Source organism: Oxyura jamaicensis, chromosome 6 (genome assembly GCF_011077185.1).
Source record: "Oxyura jamaicensis isolate SHBP4307 breed ruddy duck chromosome 6, BPBGC_Ojam_1.0, whole genome shotgun sequence".
In the NCBI taxonomy this organism is placed as follows: domain Eukaryota; kingdom Metazoa; phylum Chordata; class Aves; order Anseriformes; family Anatidae; genus Oxyura; species Oxyura jamaicensis.
In genome coordinates, this window is record NC_048898.1 from 1,584,372 (window position 1) to 1,608,642 (window position 24,271).

Genomic DNA, 24,271 nt, shown 5'->3' on the forward strand with positions numbered 1-24,271 from the left:
GACACAAGCAGAGAAATTCTTAGAATAGCTTTTCATCTTGTGTAGAGACCAAGATTTGACTGCTTATCCACCTTCACTGATGCCTGATGATCACTGAGGTGTCATGTGGGAAGATTATACAAATTTAAAAGCAATTAATATGGAACATAATTAATACTGTAACAATAGTTGTACACCACACTATCCCTTTGAGATGAATCCAGAAGCTGAAAATCTTCATTAGACTGAAATAACAGGGAAGTGTTTGCTTTTACACATCAATCTCGGGATAAGATGATCTTTCCATGGGAAGCACATTACAAGGGACTCAGGAACAAAAGTAATGAAATATGGAATTAGCTGTTTAAGCACTGCTAAAGAGAGCAGACCCTTAGTACTCAGTCAGAACTTACTAAATGATTTAGATACATCCTGGGATTATTTTAGTTGAACATTTCAGCAGAGCCCTTTCTTTAAAAAGCCAGTGAATTACGATTGGCCTGGGAGTAACCCTTATGCCAGCACATGAATCAGAGAACAGAATCTAGCTGAACGAAACCTGCAGTGCTCAGCTTTCAGTAGTTACAAGGCATTCACATTAGTTTCCTGAATTCAAAGACTACAAAACGAAAAAGGGGGTTGTTTACTTTCACACATATTATTTCAGATTGAAAACTTAAATTGTAAGCTCTAGAAAAGCATCACATAATCACAGACTATCCTAAGTTGGCAGGGACCCACAAGCTCCATGAGCGAGCTGCAGGCTGCCATGAGGCTTCCCCTCATCTCCTCTGCTCCGGGCTGAACAAACCAAGGGCCCTCAACTGCTCCTCACACACCTTGCCCTCTGGACCCTTTGCCATCCTCACAGCCTGCTCTGGGGGCTCTCTAATGCCTTTATGCCCCTCCGGTACTGCAGCACCCCAACCCCCATGCAGTGCTCAAGGCGAGGCCGCAGCAGGCCGAGCAGAGCGGGACGATCCCTTCCCTCAGCCAGCCAGCAGTGCTGATTGCTGGTTGCCAGCCAGCAACAAGGTTGCCCCTTTCCAGGTGCAGAATCCACCACTTGCTGTTGTTAAACTTCATATTGTTGGTGACTGCCCAGACCTCATCTGTCAAGATCTCTCAGCAAGGCCTCTCCACCCTCGAAGGAGTCAACAGTTTCTCCTAATTCAGTATCATATACAAACTTACTTAGTATGCATTTGAGCCCTTCACCAAGATCATTTATTAAAATGCTGAAGAAAACTGGCCCCAAAATGGAGCCCTGAGAAACCCCACTGGTGACTGGCTGCCAGTCTGATGTAACCCCATTTACTATTTTCACCCTTGAATCGTTCACCCCCAATATTACATACTTGTCTGGCTATATTCCGGACATTTAGTCCAGAAAGATACTGTGTCAAAAGTTTTACTGAAACGCAAAAAAGATTACTCTATTGACTTCCCTTGGTCAACTAGGTGGGTTACCTTGTCATAAAATGAAATAAAGTTACTTAAACTTTCTCCTTGTGAACCTGTGCTGGCTGTGACCAGTGACTGTGCTGTCTTTCAACAATTCCCAGAATAACCTTCTCCAGGCAATGAAATTTTCATTGTCTTCTTACTTGAAGTGATGATGGAAAAGATGGAAGAGAGCCAGGAGTAGGATTTCTCCTTCCACTGTTGCTGAGAACAAGGCACATGGAGCACATCCGTACTCCACACTGATGTTACCAAAGTGGTGCAGCAGGCAAAGGCTCAACTTCATGCCTGAACACGGGACTAAGGATTTACACGTCCCAGATGGTCAGTCTCAGTGACAAAGAGCCACACTTAACTGCAACCAATTAACCAAGCCATGATTCTGCACAAATACAAAATACACATTGGACACATCTTACCCTCATGAGGATGTTGTAGACAACAGTGCATAATGTTCCATATCCTTTGTACTTAATGGGCTTCCAGCTGCGTTCAAGTGTGGAACACAGAAAGACAAAAAGCTACAGGAGTGCTCACAAGCTACATGGCTGAAGCCCACGGTGAGATGGAAGTACAGTCTGAATATTTTATCATCCAAATGTATTTATCCTTCCTTCAAGAACTGTCTAAAACTTGTTATTCTTACTTCTAAAGTTGACAAAAAGATAAAGCCTCTTGCAACACCATGATTAACCTCTGACATCACTGAATTACATTAGCAACTACTTCAATTGATTGATGTATGAAAAGGTTAAACAGTCAAAAATAGTATTTTGCTGTTCACACAGAACATATTTTATGTTTCAGCATATTAATCAAGTCCATATAACAAGTCCAAGCAACATATCAGGGAATTTACATTAAACAAACACAGTGTTTCCTACAGCTTGGAACAAAAGTTGTGAATTTTTCAGCCTGTGGCATTTAGCCTGGGAGAATTATGCATGTTATCCATCTGGTAGAAGTGACTTTAAGGAAGAGTCAGCTATCCTACGCATTGTACCCACAGTGGCACAGTACATTAAATGAGAAATATTACATTTTGCTTATTTACTTATGGGAAACGAGGTAAGTTTCCTAAAGAAAAAGTAAAAAAGATAGTAAAAACATAAACACACACGTACTCAACTCTTTGAGCGATGGTAAGGGCAAGTACCAAGAATTATCAACAGATGAAAGAAAATCCATCACTTCTGCACTCTAAAACAATGGTGTTTTTTCTCCAGGCTTTGTGTATTAAAAAATAAATAAAACCAACCAAGTTAAAATAGTGAGAACTGGGAGGCCTACAGAAATAAGAAACTCCTGAGACAGCTGTTACAGATAGCACCTCTGCTATCAAGGATACAGCAAGCCAGCATCTTTGAAGATGAGCAGCATCTTGGCTGGTGTCCAAGTACAGAGCTGGGAAAGCGAATGTCAGACACTCCCAGTGGTGAATAACCTTCTACCAAAGATTGAAGGACACTCTCCTTGGTGCCTACCCTCTTGCATCTTCTGTTGGCTGAGTAGAGACCAGAATAGGCAGAGGGAACTCAGAAATTCAGGAAGGTTTCTGCCTGCAAGTCCTACCTCTGCCTGCCCAGAACCACTAAAAATGTCCTACAGAACATGAGTTTCACCTGCATGCATCCAGTTGCTTCTCCTCCTCTTAGTGACTCCTCAGCAACTTTTATGCAGTGTGCAATATGCCAGGTTTCTTTCAGATAGAACAAATGTGCATTATAAAATACCTCTATCTCTGTACTGCTTTCCTCTGCCTGCCACTGACTGTAAAGCAATTTGAAAATGGAGATTAATTTCTTATAGAAAGGCATTAGATGGATCAGTTGAAATGGTAGTTGCTTGCTTTGATATTCTATAGAGTTTTCATAGCAAAACCTGGATCATAAACTTATTTTTCTACATTTGCAGGTGTATGTCTATAGTAAAGGATGGATTAAATAGCAATAAATACGAAGTCTCAGGAAAATGAAAACCTTACTGCAGAAAGTAAATTCTGAACATTATCCTGAACTTACTTAGAACCACACCACAATTTTATGAACAAAAGAATAGGATGATTCTGAAAGCCAGCTCTAGGGTTACAGATTTCAATTTCTTTCTCCTCACATCATCAGTAGAGATCTTTGAGAAGTTTCCAAGGTTGTTTCAAGATTATTTTCCTGTGCACCTGCCCTGTCTCCTCTCTTTCAGCTCTGTATGCAGGCACAGTCTCTGAACATTTACAGCTCAAACCAGCCCATTACTCTGGCAAAAAAAAATAGGAGTTAAGACAAATTCAAATTTTAGGCTTTAACTCCTCATCATCCCACCTAGACCTTATGACTTCCCACCTGGAGCCACTGTAAGAATCTGAGTACTACAAGGAAAAGGTCTACCCTTCAGACTTTGTACAGTACCGGTTTGAGTCCATGATAACCTAAGCTGACACATTTTCTTTTTTTTTTTTTTTTACTTCTTCCTAGCCAGCACAAAGACAGAGGTCTAGCACTAACTACTTCAGCCTCAGGCTGAAAGGATGCAGCAAGATGGTAGAAGATGTTTCCAGATGGGGGAAAGGTGGCGGCACTGTGATCCCACTTAGTTCAGAGCGTACATACGCCTGTCCTGTGGGACATGAGGAATCACACTCCTTCCTCCTCGCCTCACCTCTGCTTCTTTAGTGGTATGGTCAGAGCCCCATAAAGGCACAGAAGATGCACCTCATGACTTCAAGTGACTTGTACGTCACTTTGAAACATCTGACCCACAGCATTTACATTTTACACAGAAAGATAACAGGAAGAAAACAGGAGAAGGAAAGTATGATGGTCCCTATTCTTCCCCCTCCTTCTAAGAGGACAAGCAGGAGATAAACATGTAAAGACTGAGTATGGGAAGAGAGAGAGAGAGAAGCCTGGGATAAAACAGCAAAAAGTAAAGAGCGAAGCAGAGATTAACACAGCAGCACCAACAGAAACAGAGATTAAAGCAAGCCAACACACAGACCAGGGATGCAGGAAAAAATAATTCAGGCTGTAGAGAGCACTTTGTCCTGACACAAATGGGGCTGGAGAAGCCAGGAGTTGGGCTGTGGCCTAAATTAACAAGTTGCAACTTTACTTCATCAAGTCCAAGTTGTATACAATTTGCACAAAACCCCATCCTGAAAAATTATGATAACAAAGAAGCATCTCAGACCAAAATAAGTGCCCTATCCTTCATCACACAGGGGAAAAAAAAAAGTGAAAATAATGAGGTCTGAATGCTTAAAGGAAAAAAAAAATAAAAAAAGAAAAAAGAAAAAAAAGCACACACAAAATAGGTTGTTCAGAAATCACTTTTTAAAAACTTTTTTTTTTTTTTTTTTTTTTTTTCCAATGCTTGCATTTCCAGCAGCAGGATAATTGCCTGGTTCACACAGAAGGGTCCTCCTGTTCCGCCTTTGATGTTTTATGGGGGAAGGTCACCACAAGGCTCCATGCCAAGGCCACTAACATTGATTTTCTATTATTTTCTACAAGGGCACCCGACAGAAAGCCTGTACTGAGAAACTTAAATTACGTAGGTAATGCATGCCAGTATCCAAGGACTGACTCAAGCTTGTTGATTTTCAACACACCATTATTTTACTTCTCCATACCTCAGCGGAACCCATTACTTCTATCTAAAGACAGGCTGTACAGGTTGGTTCCCGGCAGAGAAGATTCCTCCATCACACAGCCACGGAATCACAGCACAGCTTGGGCTGGAAGGGACCTTAAAGCTCAGCCAGCTCCAACCCTTGCCAAGGGCAGGGACACCTTCCACCAGATCGGGCTGCCCAGAGCCCCAACCAGCCTGCCCACAGCAGGCTGACTACCCACAGCAAAATCCAGACTCCTGCAATACTATATATATTATGCATATATACTATAGTAGCAACTCAAGGTAAATTGGAGTAAATCGGAGCTTGCCCCCCACAACACCTGAGCAAGCACTGGCTGCTTCCTAGAACCTCCTCCTCCAGTGGCCACATCAGTTCCTAGTATTTCATTTCTCCTTTTTTTAACCAGCTCAGGTGATGCATGCTGCTGCTAAAACCACTTAGTTGTCCTTCTATTTTTTTAAATTTAAATCCTCAATAAAACCCAGCTCCTAAAACAGTGATAATAGCCACTTAAAAGTTATTTCAGATATGAAGCTGTGATCAACTTTTCGCTCTGTGGGCATGACTTTTCATTTACCTAGATTACATTTCGTCTGCCATTCACTCTCCTATTGACTCAATAATAAAGTTCTCTCCACACAGCACCCTCCTCCCCCCCTTTTTTTTTTTTTTTTAATTACTCTGGGCATCCTAGCCAGATGACTACTACTGGAAAATTTGTAAATACACTGAATATTGAACAAATAGAGGGGAGATTTAGATGAGATGTGATGTCAGGAAGAAATTCTTCACTCAGAGCACAAAGCGCACATGGGAACTAGGGCTGAAGATGCACCTGGCTTCTGTTCTTTTCCGTAAAGAACAGGAAAATAAAAACCAGTGTTAAAAATAAAGCCAGGGCACAGGATGGGAGGTGCAGGGCAGTCCCTGTGGCCAAGGGGCAGCCTTTCTGTCTGGCAAGATAAATGGCGCTGGGGAGCCAGCCCCAGAAAAGGGGCCCTCAGCCCCCCAGCCCTCCTCCTTGTCCACGGGAGGGCATCTTCCAGGCCGCTCCCAGCACAGCCGCCTTTGGCCACGCGTGGGCCCCTCCATCACAGAGGCTGAGGTCACGGTGGCCACCACTGCCCCGCCTTTGCTGCGGGCCCTATAAAACAGGCCCCCTGCAGCTGGCCCACCACTCGCTGAGCATCTCGGCCCTCTGACTGCCGGTGCCGTGGGACCGAGGCGTGGCACTGGACGACCCCCTGGTTCGGCACCCTGGCCTGAGAACATCCCGGCCGGAAGGCATCCCGTTTGGGCAGTCCCGGGCAAGGACTGGCTTAGCCTTCTGCCCAACACGTGGAGCCCATGGAGCTGGATCCCCCAGCTGTGGAGGAGCGGATGGAAGTGGATCCGCCTCTGCCGGGACAGGCCTAGGACTCCTGCGGCACATCTTTGTGCTCTGCCATCCGAGAGCGCCACCAGCATCGCAGGAGTGCCCGGCGAGCCCCCTACTCGTTGCTCAGGCTCCATCGCAAGCGTTAGCTTGGAGCCACCAAACACCACGGACATCCCGCGGGCTTGCCTGCAAGATGTCCCGGCAATAAACAGCTCTTGCTGATTCTCAGGGGCTGTGGGAGTGCTGCTTTTTGGGGGGAATGGGCTAAAGTTGTGCCAGGGGAGGTTTAGGTTGGATATTAGGAAGAACTTCTTTACCGAAAGGGTTGTTAGGCATTGGAATGGGCTGCCCAGGGAAGTGGCTGAGTCACCATCACTGGAGGTCTTGAGAAGACGTTTAGATGTAGAGCTTAGGGATCTGGTTTAGTGGAGGACTTGGTAGTGTTAGGTCAGAGGTTGGGCTAGGTGATCTTGGAGGTCTCTTCCAACCTACGTGATTCTGTGACTATTCAGGTCTTAGTTGAGAGTTTTGCTGGAACCCACTAGTGACTTCTCTGTACTGTGAGAATCAGCCATGCTGCTCTTTTTTTGTTGCTTATCTATCAGTGCAAAAATCCTTCCTCTTATTGTGTGATGCTTTCATTCTTTAAAGAGGTTTTCCTAAAGGTAGTTGCCAAATTACTTTCAGAAATCAAGGTAAATTTTATCTCCTTCATCCTGGGTTCAGATCTCCCTTGTTCAAAGGCTTACCGGGTTAAGAGAGACATTTGAGGCATTTCCAAACCACACAAACACTTCTCCCAAAGCTTTTAAAAAGCTTACGACTGCATACATTGAATAGGCATTGGTCATATTTTGCCCAGGGCACCATTTCCACAAGAGCTAACTACCTTGTGCTCCAAACACACCGAACAACTGGCAGGCTGCCCTCTCCCCAGGTCAGCCGAGCAGCCCGAGTTGTTGGAACAGCTGGAGGGGAGCTCAGGGTCATGGCACAGCCTGGGCCCCTCAGGCCAGGGGCTTTGGCAGCCTTCTGGGCCCCCAGAAACCCTCATACCTGCTAAGATGGCTGATAAGTCTCTGGCAACTCCACCAGGGGAAAATGTCTGCTGTAATGAAATTTGAAATTGTGGGATTCCTCTTCTGTATTTTATTTTTAGTTTAGCAAATGGGACAAAAGCCCTATTTACTAAGGCTTGCACACTGTTCTCCATTACCTGCACAAAAGCTGCCAACTCAGGAAAAAATATTCCCAGACCCAAGAAGGAGATTTACCATTAACAGAAAATGTTACCTTATGAACTTATCCACACACACAACGGAACAACAATCGAGGCAAAAAATACACAGGCTACAATACCCGGGAAAATTAAAGATAATAATACGAAAAACATCTTGTTGGCAGACAGCACAGAAATAGTAAAAATGCACACACTATAGTCAGCAGCAAAATGAAAAGTCTTGGGGCTACTCCAGCGAACACCATTACTTGTCTCACTTCCCAGAAGATGCTGGCAATAGCAACTCTTGGGGGTGATGTAAATTTTAAGACAGAGCGCAACAGCAAAGAGGATATGTATAAATAGGCACAACGCAATCACTCGGAGTCAAACTTCTGAAGGATGGCACTACTTGGAACTTGAGCAGGTTGCCTCATCCTTTCATAAGGGAATCGAATCAACTTTCCCTAAGCTTTTACTGTGCTTCAAAACACTGTTATGTGAAAAATAAAAAAGCAAAGGGATTACCCCTGCATTTCCTCATTGCCAAATGATGAGGGAAAACTTACAACATGGCTAAAGCTGATGTAAATGGATAAAACAATACAGTACAGCAGGAACAAGAGCAAACACCACGTCCCAGCCCAAAAGAAAAGCAGATGAATGAGGTTGGAACAAGTCAGACAACAGAGTGCAGATGGCATGAACTCACCGATGGCAAAAAAATCCAGTGCTGTTTCAGTCAGAGATGCCTTCTGGTGTCAGATGCTGCTATCACACCGTAGACTGCCACAGCAGTATACAAAAATATGAAATACATTTCCATCTGAAATAATGTGAACCCTTCAAAAAGTTCTACTTTTTCTGGCTGGTGAAGAAAAGTTTCCCTGCATGGGAGACAACTGTGACAGGAAGGATATTTTGTATACACAAGTCCCATCCCCTCGTGTACCAGAGCACCCGTCAGGGAGGCTGCCCACAAGGCGACCATTCTGCACTCTGCCAGAGGCTACTCAGACTGACACCAAACAAATGCAGAGCCTGTTTTAAGCAGCCTGGCTGAAAACAGCAAAGGCATACAAGGTGGTGTACGTGTGCTGTTGCTGCCCCTCCTCTGGAGATGGCAGCCATCGGGGGCTGGAAGAAGGGCCCCTCACTTTCACCCTAACCTCAGGACAGGTCATAATGCTGCTTGGAAGAAAAGACTTGCAGCACCGGATGTCTTTAGGAATGTCAGACAAACTTTCATCAGGAAAAAAATCCCTACAGTCAGAGCCACAGGAAAGCACAGAGCTTTTTATTCTACAATCTTGTTATCTGTGAGAGACACAGCAAAAACCTCAACAAGTCTTGCTTCCATTCCCACACTGGACCTCTTCCTGAATTTAGTCCAGTTTATGAAAGTCACAATTGAAAAGTTATTCTTTGCCTTTCTAAATATTCAGGGATGATGGAGAACCGTTACAGGGAAACCTTGGAGCTGAAGGTGCCCACAGGAAAGTGAAACTTCACAGAACTCCAGCAGTGTTCTGCCACGTGCTATAACATAGAAATTACCCCAAAGTAATGAATTTTGGAAGTTTTTTGCCACGGTACCAAATGCAGTAAACTAGCTTTTGCACTGAAAAAGAAAGTTACCACTTCAGTAAGTAAGCAAGCTTATTACACCTTTCCATGTTGAAAACTTCTGGTTTTATTTTGGTACTTTTGGGGAAAAATATGTATATTAGCAAGGTTCATGTATATCCAAGCTAGAACTGAGCTCCTGGGAATACAAATGCTCTGATTATGTGCATAGATTATTATGTTAGGTACCTGCAAACAAAATGATTTGCATTTAAAAGAGCAGTGATGTTCCCAAGGGTATCCAAGCCTTCACATTTAAATATATTATCACAATACCAATCTCATTTCTATTTCAGACCCATTTTATTTTATTGAGACCATTTTAATAAACATTAGTAAATATTGTATTTACTCTTCACCTGCCAAGCGGGTCCCAAGCCAGGACAAAGCAGAACCAAGGCTTAGCTGTGTGACTACAGAGCCATTAGTGGGAGCCCAGGACACACGTGCTATTTTCTAGCACAACACACTTCAGATTTAAACTTACCATGTCTGTGCTATATGGTCAAGAATTAAGACAGACCCGTAAGTCCCGGACACAGCAAAGTCACCATGTGCACATAACCAAGTCCCGATTCTGAGCCGTCCCACTTGGGAAGCCCTGCCACAGCACTGACCTGAAAACTGGGGGTAAACAGTTCTGGTGATGAAAAACAACCTGAAAAAAAATGCTGCTGAAAACTGCAAGTACCCCTGCATTAACTTTGTACCAAATGATTTTTTTTATTATTTTTTTTTTTTTGGCAGCTACGGAACATGTGTGATAATGTATTTGCAGTCCTTGAGTTTCCTCAAGAGAGGATTGATCATTTTCTGATAACACCACTTTTAAGTTCCTTGATACATTCTCAGTCAACTTTGACAACTGCTGCTGCAATACAAACAGGCTTTCATCAGAGATCTGACTTATTTGTCTTGGTACCTGGGAACACAAGACAAGGCTCTTGGTGCCTACATGCACCAGGAACACAGAAGAGCGTTAAGTCAGCACCTGTGGGTTCCTGTATATGTTAATATACACCCTCCTTCCCCCAACACCTCCCCCAAAATAAAATAATAATAATAATCTGCCTGGGAGAGCACGGGGATCTCCTCGAGCTTTGGGGTAGGCAGACAAGCAGGAAGGGCTACAGGTAGAGCCACCTTTTCTGTTCCTCGTACTGAATGGGAGAACCTACAGGTCCCAGACACCCAACTTACAAAGAATCAGCCAAGCTGGAACAATAAGGGCTCCCTGGCTCTCTCAGGAAGTAAATGCCTCAAGATCTTAGAAGGCACCCATGAAGCAAAGGTCTTTGGGTTCATTCTCCTCGACCAATGCTTCCCTCCTGGGCATCAGCTCCTTTATACACAAGGTATGTGGAAATCAGAGGGTCTGGCTGTTTCATTTCCATTTCATTTATATTTTCCTGAAATAATATTTCTATCGCCATTCTGAAGGAAATGTAAAAACATCTATTTTTCATTTTGATTCTAGAAAGAATGCTTCTTTGTAAACACAGATTTTTGTCACTCAGGAAAAGCCAAGCTTTGGCTAGGTTTACCTCTCAGAATAGAAAGTCATCTTTCAAAATTAACCTAAAATACATCTCTGGGATCGTGCAAATGGGGTGGGACTTGAGCTCTCAGGACAGACAAACAAGATGGATAAACAGGAGGCAGGTGTACGCTGGGGTCTGTCTCTGGCCAGCAAAATCCAAAAATAAACTATTCTACCCAAAAGAGGGTTTCAGCACGCAACCCGCAGAGACGGAGCGCAGGGCAGCTATCCACTCATCACATTTCCGTGGGCAAACTGCATATGCAGGTCATCTGTTTTAGAGTTCTCAGGGACATTGCACAGTATGCCAGATCACAAATATATATTAAAGACCGATTTTGCAAGTCTTGTTTGCTTTTCAATTCCTTCAGCCCTTACTCAAGCGAATTAACATTGGGGCTTATTGGTTCTGTTTAGAGAAGTCTCATTTACACTTTAAACACTCAAGAATTTATAAATAATGAAACAGACCAAGCATTCAGTTGGGAGCGCCGTGATCAGGCGATGGCCACTGAAGGTGTAAATTAAATGACTCGAATGTTTTCAGCTTAATTTGGAGCCATCCTGGGGCCTGTTTACCTACCGTTCAGAGAGGAGCAGCAGGAGCCTGTAGCACCATGCTCCGAAGTTGAATTATTAAAATCATAAAAGGCCCACCTAAACACTGCTTATGGCTATTTGCATAATTTATTATTCAGTATTTCCTAGGCATCTACTGTGTGCTGTAATAACCACATGTATCTGTTTTCTCCTTCAAAGAAGAAGAAAAAAGCACAACTTCCTGATGCTTATACATCCTCTCGATCCGCTCCTGCTACCTCCTGCTGAGAAGCATCCTGCACAAAACCATAAAAATTCGGATTTTCTTGGCGCACCCCATGCAATAATGAAGGCACAGCATTTAATGTCATGTTCTCCCAAACCTTGCAGCAACCTGACTGCTTAGCCTGGCCTTGGCTCTAGCCTCCCAGCTGCAAATGTTGGAAAGTGAGACACATTAATAACCTGGGCTTCGAGGAAGGGGAATAGTGAGGGTGTGTGAGAAATGCAGGGAACAGGTACAACCAAACACCATCCAGTCAGACAAAAAAAAAAGAAACAACATAAAAACAAAACAAGGAAAACCATCACAGACCTACATTTGTACCTATACCAAGATTTGTATAGAATTCTTGCATTCATCTTCATTATCTCAGCTTTCTGTGCACTGCTGCCTACCATTCCCTTTCTTTGGGATCGACAGAAGCCTACAAGAACATTGGTGACCTACAGTTGTGCAAAAACTCCCATGAATTGAGTTAATGTCAACTAATTAGAATTACAAAAAAATAGCATGAGTGGTTAACAAAACTCCACCAGCAGTTTGGTAATAGCATGCAGAATTAGGCAACTGAGATAGCAAGCAAAAGCTGTGATAGCTCATAATGGACAGACTGAAAAAAAATATCAGCCTAATGTCTTTCCATACCATTCTATTCCCATTAAAACACAATCTGGCTGATCTATGTCACTGGTACGAACTTTAAGATGTTTGCAGACATATCAAAGCCACAGGTACTTGGTATTATGTCACCTCTCTGCATTTCTACACTGTTTTCTCCGTTGCCTCTACAACCTCGAGTACTGGCTTCCTTAATACTTCAAATCCAAACTCCTTATCGCACTCAAATGTTCCATTCTGAAAATGATTTTACGCAGCGCAAGTGTGGTCATCGGGAAAAAAAGCCAAACCTGCTAAAACCACGCTGTTCCTCGGAGACAGGTTAACTGCTTCAGACATCCCTGAAACCCCAGCAGAAGGTATCCAGACTACAAGTGCAATAAGAGGTTTTTAACCTGTTCATCACTTACCTTGCAAATAGTGTTGTTTTTTTTTTAATCCCCTTCAGACAGACATACTCTGTTTCCTAAGGGAAATCACACTCACTAAAAGGCTGCCTGGAACAGGTCTTTGCATAAAGAAAATGTTATCAAGTGGACCGAAACCGAACATTTGAAGGAGGCTTTTAGCGAGCTTACAGCATTTGATTTTGCATGTAATCTGGAAGTCCTCTTAAAGTAGAAAAACCAGGTTAGAATAAAGTATTAGACTTGAGATTAGCTGTTTCTGCTGTTCTATTATATGCCCTATGGAAACAAAAACCTTAGGCATTTGCTTTATCAAGTAGTTGAAGCAAATTCTAAAAAGGAAAAAAAAAACCCTCAACACATAACAAAGTAAAAATCACTGAAATGATAAAACATATTCATGATTATGTGCACAATTGGTACCACCTGACTTGAGCAGCAGCCAAACGTCTTGCTATTATACCACTCACAATGGTTAACCAGCTGAGCTTACTTCCAAATAAAAATAGGATTGCATCTTAAGACAGTAATTTTTATGAGAAAAAACAGCTGAAAATGGATCTCTCTTCATTCCTATCAACAATCCTTGCACTTTTTAGTAGTTTTAGCCTGTTTTTTATAGGAGGCATTTGCAGTGGAGCAAAATGTTCACTCTCATCAGAAATGTGCCTTTCCTTCTCCCTGTGAAAATTTCCCCTCGTGCAAGCTGCTGACGGAAACATGCTTCACACATGGGCAGAACGGGACCCAGGATCTCAACAAATGCACTGTTAGAGAACTTCATCTCTGAGCACGCCTTGCTCGCACGCCAGCCCCAACACGCCAGCACATTATCCACTTTCCCACATCACCTGCTCGAGATTGCAGCTGGAACCCTCCAGGGTTAAACCTGGGATTCACAAACTGACCACAAGAATGGAGCTTCTCTAGGAATTAGAAGCAGACGGAAGCAGGACACGGTTTAACTGAGCACATCCAGGAGGGGGACAAGAAGGAAGTCTGAACCTGCTAGCGTAGAAAATCCACCTAGTGGGATGCTCAGAGCAGGATTCCCACATTTCACTGCTTCTCTGGTGAGACCCGTGAGCAAAATACTCATCACATCCCTTCACCGTGGCCAGCCCCTGCTCAGGGTGCATCAGTCGTGCAATGCCTCCTCCTATACAGCGGATCAATACGTTCCACCTGGGCCAGCACTGCCTGGTGATGCAACTTCTGCTATCATTTCGAGCACAAAATACACATCATGGAAGAGTCACACCTCATGAATTCTTTTCTTCTGCATTTTTTTTTTTTTTTTGATAATTCCTATTCAAGCCACTCATGTGCTCTACTGGTTCAGCGGACAAGACAGCCAAAGCAATCAGCTTTACTCAGCTCACCTGGGACAATTCAACAAGGCTCAAGGTTAATTACTGGTGGCACCTTACCTGTATGATGATAGTTAAAAACAGATTTTTGAGAATGTTGACTCATTTTTATCATAAAAATAAGCACAGGAGGATTCAGACTTTAACCATCAGAACTTTCAGCACATCAGTTCTGTTCTGATTTCTGATGGCCTCTAGGTACCATGGGCAGTAAGTGCTCAGGGCTGGGAAGCAGAGGGGTATTTGCTGTTTTTTTTTTTTTTTTTGCAGTACTTCAAAACACAAGGAAAACTACTGAAGTCCAAACTGTATAATTTTACTTCATATTTCTACTAATAAAACTGTCAATGGATAATACCTTAAAACAGCTCTAAGAGTCTTTTAGGTTATTTCCACATTATTTTCACTTTTTCAAAGCAAACTTACAAGGCAAAATCAGCACTCGAAGCACCCAACTTCCAGGTCTCAGTCCCCTCATCCTGCATCCCTGCAGTACAGTGGCCAAGGAAGGCCTTGAGGGACAAGGAGAGGCCGAAAAAACAGCTTAAACAAGCACAAGATTACAAGTAACCAACTTAATGCATTTAAAAACCTTACAGTGAGCTACTAACTTCTCTCATGCTGCTCTTTTTATGCACCTCCGAGACTGCCTTTGAAACCATCTTCCGGCAATGTCTTACCTTCCTCACCTGAGAAAATAACTGCAGCTCCGTAGCTTCTGGGCTCTACACACATGGCTCTGCAGAGCTAAGGGACCACCTACCTCTTCCAGAGCCTCTCACTCCATCGCCAGCTCTGTGCTGCAGCTTCCCAGGGGCTCATGTCCTCGAGAAATCCACCACTGAAAACCTCACTGACATATTACCCATAAAAGCAAAGCAGTCATCTTGTGGAAAAGTCTAAGAAAATTTCTAATTGCACAGATATGGAAATACTAAACGTTCCTGAACACTAAGCAAATCTATAGCCCACAAAGCTCATCGAGTTGGCAGGAAATACAAAGTTAGCGGTTTTGGATGATCTACTTAGACCTCTGCACAAGTGATTTAAACACCTCCTGGCCTCATCCCCAGGAGGCTCCATCTCATTTGTGTCTTACCTGCCAAATTTAGAAGAACAAAGAATGTCAAAAAGACCTTCGTTAACGTAAAGCCTTTCCATTATGCCTTAACAAGCATAGTGGAGAAATAGTCAAGATGTTAAGATCCCTCTTTCTGGGTGGAGAATATATGGACACACTGAATAAAGGCCCTATTCCAACATTAGCATAAAAAAATGTGGTAACTTCTCATTTTCAATCAGAAAACAGTTCTGAAGTGTAATCATGTCCAGCATAGGAGAGATTATTTTAAGTAATTACTGTATAATGCAAAATTTTAAATTCCTGAAGTTTTCATGAATACAAGTCTTATCTTTTATCTTCATAAAGCTAGATTGACTAAAACCTCCACCCAATTTTTAGCTCAGTAAATATTCTGACAAGCCTACAAAAACAGTAAAGTGTAAAAAAAAAAAAAAAAAAAAAAAGGCAGAAAAATAATTACAAAAAAAATATATTATTTTGCTTATTTTGGTCAGTGAAGGGGAAAAAGTGAAGGGGAAAAGAGGCAAACTAAACACGACGCATTGCTTTAGCCTGTGCAGATAAGGATCTAATAGTATGATTTCCGTCCTGTTGCAGAATTTCCCATATTTGTATTGTCCAGAATAAGTATTTCTTCTGTTTCGTACAGTTGTACACATTTCAAAGAAAATCACATGAATCTTTGCAAGCATAATTTCACTCCGTCTTTGAACACGAGCACTTTATGGCTGTTAGGTTTCTGAGACACTAAAATCAGCTTTCACAATACAGGTTTCTGAGACACTAAAATTATACTAAATAAGTTTAATTCAACTTCTGAGAGATTAATACTGTAGGACCGTAATTATGCTTACAAATAAGAGTAGAGCCAAAGCAGTGCTCTGCCCAAACAGTGGAGAAGTGAGCAATTTACTTGGCATCCCCTGGTTATGATTTTCCCATAGGTTATTGTTAGATGTCCTTCCCCAGGTTCCAGACACACATTTCCTAGAGAGTAAATAAAGAAAAAAAAAAAAAAGGAAAAAAAAAATCATCCATTTCTGTTCCATAATCCACCAAACTTCTCTCTATTGCACTTCTTTCAAACCTGCAGTTTGTTTTTTGGCTGGCTCTTGACTGGAAATTGGATGCAGGAAATAAATTCTCATCCAACTATCCGATGCCCCCATGATAATCTCAGAACTCCTTGGTCTGTTTCAATCAAACATAAACAGGTGGAAGGTATTTGGGTGGAGGGGACAGATCCCTCAACAAGGAGGAAGCCCAGGTAGGGCAGCTGGAGAATGTAGATTCAGAGCACACCTCATGTGTTGCCTTCCAATTGCGGGGCCGAGAGGAGATGGAAGCAGAGCAGGACTGATGACAAAAAGCACGCATGTACAGTACGGCCTGTGCTGAGAAAAAGATGATATTTGGAGGCCCAAAGAATGAGGTTAAGTGGGTAACGCATTTAACACGACTTTGAAGAAGACCTGCGTAAGAAGAGACAACGGGGACAGAACTAACATCTTCTGAAAGTGAAATCAAAGGGAAATCAAAGTCAGCATCCACACGGGCTGTCACCCTTGCAGTAACAGGCAACTGCTACGGATCTTACTTGATTGTTGTTCTGCATCCAATCTCATTATGATTGCTCGCTGCCTATTGTCAGATGTTTGCTGAAGAGTCCTGCCCACCATTTCAGGGATAAAAGGTCCTTTGGCATCCTTCAAAGTCTGTTAGCACTGTAAGCCCAGGAAAATGGGGCTCTCAGTGGAATCTCCTCCATGCACTCATTTTCTTCATAGCCTCGTTATAGTGCTTCTGAATCATGAAGCAAAAGCATTCATGCTTTAGGACAAATAAATAAATAAAGTCACAAGCCAAAATAAGAGCTTCCTATGAAAAAAAAGTCTCAGAAGAGTAATGATATTTTCCTATTGCTTTCTAAAACACAGCATGCTTTTATCTACACCAAGCAATTCCAGCAACAACACACTTTTTGGAGCAAATTATTTCAGCAGCTGAATGTTTCCTTTGGTGGTATTTCTTGGTTTGTGTCTTTTTCTGAACACTTGCTGCAATCTTTTTTTTTTTTTTTTTTTTTTGACAGAAATACTGAACAGCAGCAGTATGTGAGCAGATTTCAAAGCTAATTGAAACAGAGCCTAACAATATTATATCAAAAAACCTGTCAAGTTTAGCAACAGATCATTTGTATCTCCTTTCTTTTGATGCAGAAGTTCTTTGTTTACTTAGGAAAAAAAAAGAATCCAAAATAGATGTCAACTTGCTCAGTAAATGGCTGGTATCCAATCAGGCTGAAAACAAATATTTCAAACACTCATGAAGTGTCAGCAAAGCTTACGTGCCAAGCAAAGCACTGAAAGGCAGACCAGCCGACCCCAGCCTGAGGGAGGAAAGACAATAAGCCTCGCTCCCCTCTCCAGCCTTCCTGCACTGGGGGCTTTGCATCATCTCCCTGTATTAACCAGTGGCCAGTGGTCAGGGCTGCCAGTGGTCACCTTGGTCTCCAGTGGGCCCTTGGCTGCCACCACCGAGACTCAGAAGCCGTTGGGAGCTCTGGCCGAGGGAGTGCAATGGTACAGATGTGGTCACACTGTGCTAGCTGGCTTTGGAGCCATGAGAAAGGCCCCCGTGCCACTTCATTACCTAGCGGAGATGGGACCATGCAGGACCAAAACTGACGTCACTCCAAGTCTAGGCAACTAGTTAAATTTTGGCTTCATCACTCATGTTGCTTTTAGGTTTCATCACTTAGTCACTGATAACCAAAGGACTACCTTGCATCGTGTACTACGATCTTTATCTGTGTAATTCTCCCCAGCTTTCAATGGCAAGGCTTGAAGCTACATGGGAGAAATGTTTCACGTTTTCAACCAAGTTCAGGTTTAGCTTTATTCTCAGACCTGGATCCAACCCTAATTGCACCAGTACGTAGTCCTCCAACTCATGAGACAGGAAAAGACAGTATTAAATGGACATGGAGCGGGACACCGCTGTCCTGCACGTCTCCAATGAGCAGCACTTTTATTGTCCAAATAAACCCATAAATCTACCAACTAGTTTAGGACTGACTCCAAAATCCCATCTTGTGAGAGGGAAGCACAGCTGCTCTGCACAAGGAACTGGAAACAGCACCACAGAACCACCAAGCCCTCACTTGTCTACACTCTTTATATGAGATCACAACTGCACTCCACCATCAAGATTCCTAGTCAAATCCTCCCATAGCCCCTGGTATTTTATGCCTGACACTGACAATGTTGTCTTTTCTGGCATTTGGAATTTGTAGCTCTAAGAAGCAGAGAAAGCAATTTAAGAACCATCATAGTTTGTTAGCAGCTGAATTTCAGCCTTGCCAGCTCTGCCCAGTTAATTGCCGTTTTCTCTTTCTGTTCTGGCAGAAGAGTCGAGGTCTGACCAGGAGCTGGTTTCTGGTTTGCTCCCTGCGTGGAGGACAAGAGGCCAAGCCAAATAAATTCCTTCCAGTTGTTCCAAACTAACTCAAGCAAAAGTTATAAATAAGAAGGTGAATTTATCAGGCTATGCAGAGATTTTAGGTAACATTTTGAATTCACTGCTAATATAAAAACAAATAAATAAATAAATAAAGCCCACACCACAAAGCAGGTCTCATGATGTTAAATAAACTGTTCTTACAGAAAAATATTTTGTATCTTAAAGTATACCTCTGTTCATCTACACAGAAAAACCATTGGAACCTATTAAATAGCCAGCCTACTAAAGCCAAGCACATATTCAAGTACACATCTTTACTACATCCTCATGTGATAAAAACTGTTAATAAATTAAACAAGTGATAGAGAAAATTAACTAAGCAGCTACAAACACGTGGAATTCTCACTTATTCCTAATCTCAAACGTGTAAATTTTTCACATGAAGCAGACATGAACCAATCAAAGGCTGTTTATTACCAATGCAAAGTATCTGAAAAGAGGAGATGTGGTCCATAGTTCCACAATGAGACACTCCTTGACACACACCGCTTCTGAAAAACGTTTACAAACCATTGTGGACAAACCACTCTATTTGGCCTCTCAAGTATTAAATCAAAACAGTTATCCTTAGATGCATTTCCAAAAGAAAAGAAACAGGAATGTCATTTTAATGGTGAACAAGGCACTGCTTAGCCTCAAACTGCAGAAGGGACCATAGCTCTCGTGTCTACATGTTAAGAAATTGATAAATGGGAATCAATACAGTAAGGGGGAAAAAATGCTTGTGCATAAAATAATACTACACAAGAATGCATTGACAGATCTGAATCACCTTGGCTATGGGAAAGAATAACAAGAACTTATTTGATTCCTCTGTATGAGCACTGCCAGTAAATAGAAGCACCAGGCAAGGTAGGGATAACAGAGAAAAGGATGTAAAGACAACCACGTCCAAACACTAACAACATGGTTAGGGAACTGAAAAAGAGAGACTGCATGGAAACGTTGAAATTAAGCACTAAGGTTAATGAAATGCAAGTGCAACGTAGTAACCGTAATGTAGTGAAATGTAAACAATGCAGTAACAGCCACTATCCATTAAAATGTTGCATTTTTTTCAGATGACACACTTATTTTACATATATATAATAATATTACCTCTGCAATGCAGAGGTGACAATTCAATTTTGCCCCTGAACTCCATGAACTTAAAAGGAAAACATACACAATTTACTACCTAAACATGCAACAGCATGACAAAGATCGCCTCTGTCATCAGGTCAGTTAAAGTGACTCTGTTCTTCACAGGAGTTGTGAGAAGTCACCGCACACCATAGGACTGCTACTGCTTTTTTGTCTGCGTTACCAATGCCTTCAACAACAGCACCCACCTCCTACCTATGTAAATCCAGAAAAATCAGATCTCTTCAGAATTACAGTGTACAATTCACAGAAAAAAATGCACTGGTATCAAAGCCTTTACTGCAGGGGAATGTTCCTGCAGTCGTAGGCGAGTCTTTACCTCATTTACCTAGGGGCAAGAGGAAGGAACTGGGATTCATTTTTTGTTTTCAAAAAGCTACTTAATGTAACCTCTTCCCTCGAGTGTCTTCTGATCTGAATATTTTCTCACAGCTACCAGAAAAAATATGTTTTTTGAGCCTGAACCAAGCCAAACCAAACCGAGAAACCCAGTGGAAGAGCAGCACCCGCATGGCATGGCCTCGTGCTGTTTGACGCTGGTCAGTTCAACTCTGCCAGGCACACGCACACCAGGCTTCTGGGGGGCCAGCCCCACATTCCCTGCCCCGTAAGGAGCTGTAAGCCAGCCCCTTGTGCTCCTGGGGCACAGGGTGACACAAGGCACTAGCAGACCAGAGCAGTGCCTGGCAGCAAAGCCGGCCCCAGAGGCATACAGGGCCTGCGGCACCTGCACCAAGAAAACCCTGGGGAAAGGGCTGGCAGCAACACGGGCTCGTCTCTGTTGGAAACGGCATCCTGCTCCAGCACTGCATTCGTGGCATTTACTACGATAACACTGCCATAAATCTATAATCCATTCTCTCAATAAACTACACTGCTGTACAGTGTATTAAACTATCTCTTAATAAACTGTACTGCTTCCCCTCTTACCTCCCAAGTACATAAAATAAACATCTACAAGAGAAAATAACTCATAAAATGAAGCACTCAATATTTTTACTCAGAGGAAAAGATAATAAATTTGAGCATAAGCTATATTCTTACATGACTTCCCCTTACTCCCCTAATTTTTCATTTCCTGGGGCATCATTATCGTGTCAGCTCCAAGTGCCTATCCCTGAGCAGCAGCAGACTATTCAGTGATGGTTCACACTTTGGCATGTTGTTACAAAAGACTGTTATTTTTTTTAATTATTTTTATCTTTCAATGTGACTGAAGACCCTAATTCGTTACGGAAAATTAAGACTTGACACCTCAGGGACTGGGCACTTAAACTCAGCAGGAAAGGTTAACTGCTCAGCCTTTCCCACATGGCTTTTGAAACAACTGTTTTTGCAATCTTTCTTTAATCCCCAAAGTCCCTCTACTCAGTGGTCCAAACCAGAAAGTTAGAGTAACAGCTGAATGGTACATCTGTTCCTACCATTTTGCTGCTTTGGTGTCTGTTCCTCTGCAGTCTCTATTGGCAACACAGGCAATTCTCTGAGGCTAACCACAGTTGTGCCTCTTCCATCTCTGCGACGAAGGCACGGGGTTTATAGGGCTGTGTCTCTTCTTGCTTTGCTGCTGCTCACCCTAATTCCAGTCCTTAATATTTCCTTGCCTATAGGTGACAGAGCTCCCTGGGGTCTGTTTTAAATTCTCTTCTTCACCATCCCTCAGTCATGGCCAAACCCAGTGGGATTTGTGGGGCTGAGCACAAGGGGGAGAGGAGGGAGAGGCAAGAAAAAGGGGTCTCCCCAGGAACAGAACTGACCTGCCTAATGCGAGTGGTGGTCCCTGGCTGCGATGTACGGGTCTGCTGGCAGGACCCCATGGTCCTGGCCTCGCCCTAGGCTCTCACCGCGGCTGTGGGCCCTATGGCACTCCTCCTCGTCTTCACGGGCTGCTTCTGATTCATTGCAGTATTATTCACAGCCCACACTTCGCTACTGACCTCTGCATTTTCCCATGTAAATGTAACACTGAGAACTGTTTTAGCATAATGGCAAATGAAACCAAAGCAGAGCACTCAAGCTGAACATCTAAACGGCCCAATTAATTCAGCTGCATGCCTGTAACGATGGCTTAATGATGTATTTCCGGAGCAGGTCATATGTGAACAACTGAAGTGATGCTGCTTCAGCTAAAAGATGTTTCAGCTCAAACATGCACAAGCCTTGTTGCTCGTGACAGATGCCTGTCATATTCCAAATGAAGGTAGGAACAAACTTTATTCCACATACGATGCATCAACATCTTGACTGCAAAGCATTTTAGTGGTAGAGGAAGGCAAACATGCCTCCAGCTTAGAGACCCACAAAGACATCGTTTAGAACAACACAGTCGATTTGGTTTTCAGAAAATAGCAACAGGGTGTGATAGAAAATGGCCAAAAATACCCAGGCAGAGTTCTCAGTGCAGAATATACTGGATGCAATAATTCATCAGAAAATAGAAATAAACTGAAGTAAACATTGAATAATGGAAAAATCCTGATAGCTGAGTAGAACTCGCCATGTGCCACACAAAGCTATTTACCTATTGGACATTCAGGGAATTGGGCAGAAAATCGATCCAACAGTCAGAAGTCTGACAGGAAAACTCTGCAAAGCCTTGCTCGAGCTAGAACCGACCTGGGAAGTATGCAGGAATAAGATGAGAATGATCTACCTTTGCACAAACAAGTTCACGTCACCTGGCTTGACCGAATGGCACATGGAGGCAGTACCAATGTAGTTTATTGACGATCATGGCACTGCCTGACAAGTTTGTTGAAGTAAACCAAAAGAACTCATATGCCTGAACGAACACACACAAAATTATATGAATAGCATGACTGATAATGATGTTAATCTCACGGAGGGATAAAAGTCCATCAAAACTGCACCCATGCAATTAAGGCTGAAGGAGACCCCACCAGATGAGTGCAGGCGTTTCTTAAGCAGGATGAGAAGAAAGATACAGTAAAGGAAAGAAGGAGACGTGGTGGTGTCAGCACACTGAAGCCTGCTGGAGCAGCCAGCTCTGCTGTCTGGGGGAAACAAATACTCCAGGCCTGGTGCTAGATGGTATCTCGATTTGACAGTGGTTATTCGGTTTTTCTCACCATTAAGGCAACTTGAAAAGAAAGAAAAAAGTTTGGGACTTTTTCAGTTGTCTGCCCAGACCCAAAGGTATCAGCTGCTACTGCCCAGAACAAAGCAAAATGCTATTTCCTGTTTATATGGAAAAGGTAATTATTTTAAACCTCCGCACGGGTGCACAACAAATTGATTCAAATTCCAGCATTGAAGACACACAAATCAACCAAAAGCCACTGTACTGAGTCATCCTTCAAGCCCAGAAATGGCTCGATTCAAACTCTGAGTCACTGTTGCCTGGCAACTGCTTAAGGGTCATTTGCAGAACAGAGATGAATATCCAGAAGAAAAATGAAACTATCTTTCGATACGAGAAGACTCAAAAATGTATAGCATGGCTAGGTAACATACAGTGGCGCAGCTGTCACTTGGCTGCATTTGGTGCGTCGGTGCTACAGATCAGACTGACCTCCACATAGTGTTTACTTATTAACTTCTATATGAAAGCAAATCAAAGTATATTGGAAATAATGGTTTTGGGAAACAACAACACTAAAAGTAAAAACTATTTCAAGATAAGCGCGTCATAACAGTTGAGCGTATAGAAACAACTTCCTCGCAGAAAACCAGTGAAATTTTATCTTCTGAAAGATGTTGCAGTAACTCATGGTTGTGCTGCCATTGACTGTCTTCTGGTCTGCAGAAAAAAAATCCCACGAACAATCATATTTTGTACAGGGCAGTATTAAAACACTATGTTTGAGCAGACCCTAACTATCCTTTACAGAAAGTTTTTTGAAAACTTGGAAGTTTTTAATTTGAAGCCCTTATGGGAAAGTGTTGGATGGCATCAAGCACAAACTGTCCCATGCAGGATCAGATGAGCTGCATCTGTGCTTCATGATGATTATTTGCTGCTAGAGACTATTCGTTTGGATCAAAGGGGGAACAGATTTTAAATCTCTCCTCAGGTGGTTTTACTGACCATAGAGGAGTTTTTCCCCATCACTGCCATGTGTCAGGGATGCCATTCAAGAGCATGAACAGTTTCAGTGTTAAATAACATGCCTATACAGAGTTAAAGCTGTAATAGTATTTTTTTTTCCCACATTATTTTTGTTTTAAATTTCATGGCAGCCAAACAAAACCAACCAAACGAAACCAACAACCTCCTCAGGTCAGTATAAAGAACAGAAGGGAAGGAGCCAGGATCTCATGCCTAATGCTTGCTTTAAAGCTCAGAGTAAGAACATTTCATTCTGGGTGTTGAAGGTTTGCTTTGATTTCTGGTTTCTCTTTGATTAATTACGTGCAAGGGCAAAAGAAACAACAAAGTTAGTTTAAGATTTCACATGAATTTCCATTGAAAAGTTGGAGGAATTTTTCAATAATGTGAAAAGCTTT

The 24,271-nt window shown here is 42.6% G+C and overlaps 1 protein-coding gene across 12 annotated transcripts in view; it reads right to left on the reverse strand.

The window, feature by feature from the left end:
• The window catches only part of PCDH15 (protocadherin related 15), a 721,430-nt gene that overhangs the window by 270,917 nt on the left and 426,242 nt on the right, over positions 1–24,271 (reverse strand). The window lies entirely within an intron of this gene.